Source organism: Wolffia australiana, chromosome 2, assembly GCF_029677425.1.
Source record: "Wolffia australiana isolate 7733 chromosome 2, ASM2967742v1".
NCBI classification, from domain to species: Eukaryota; Viridiplantae; Streptophyta; class Magnoliopsida; order Alismatales; family Araceae; genus Wolffia; species Wolffia australiana.
In genome coordinates, this window is record NC_135836.1 from 19,743,655 (window position 1) to 19,744,020 (window position 366).

Consider the following 366-nt stretch of genomic DNA (forward strand, 5'->3'; position numbering starts at 1 on the left):
AAAATTATTATTTGCCATCTGATCAAATGATTGGGCGACACGTCGTAAGGTGCCTTTTTAAGGTGAAAGTGTATTAATTAATTATTATTATAATAAATATTAAGTCAAAAAAATAATCGGTATATTTAGACTAAGAAAATTCATATCTCCATTAGTATAAGGTGAAATAATAATATATATATATTAAATGAGAAAACTAATTTATTTAAGAATATGATGTAGAAAAATCCTTAAAATACCATTAAATCCACAATAATAATATCGTCCCTTCGGGGACATCCGATAAAATTGGAATGATACAGAGAAGATTAGCATGGCCCCTGCGCAAGGATGACACGCACAAATCGAGAAATGGTCCACAATAAT

General features: G+C 29.0%; 1 non-coding gene across 1 annotated transcript; it reads left to right on the forward strand.

The window, feature by feature from the left end:
* The first annotated feature begins 263 nt into the window (after nt 1-263).
* Nucleotides 264-366, forward strand: LOC144700349 (U6 spliceosomal RNA). Its single transcript, XR_013580720.1, has one exon. It is a non-coding gene; the product is annotated as a U6 spliceosomal RNA (small nuclear RNA).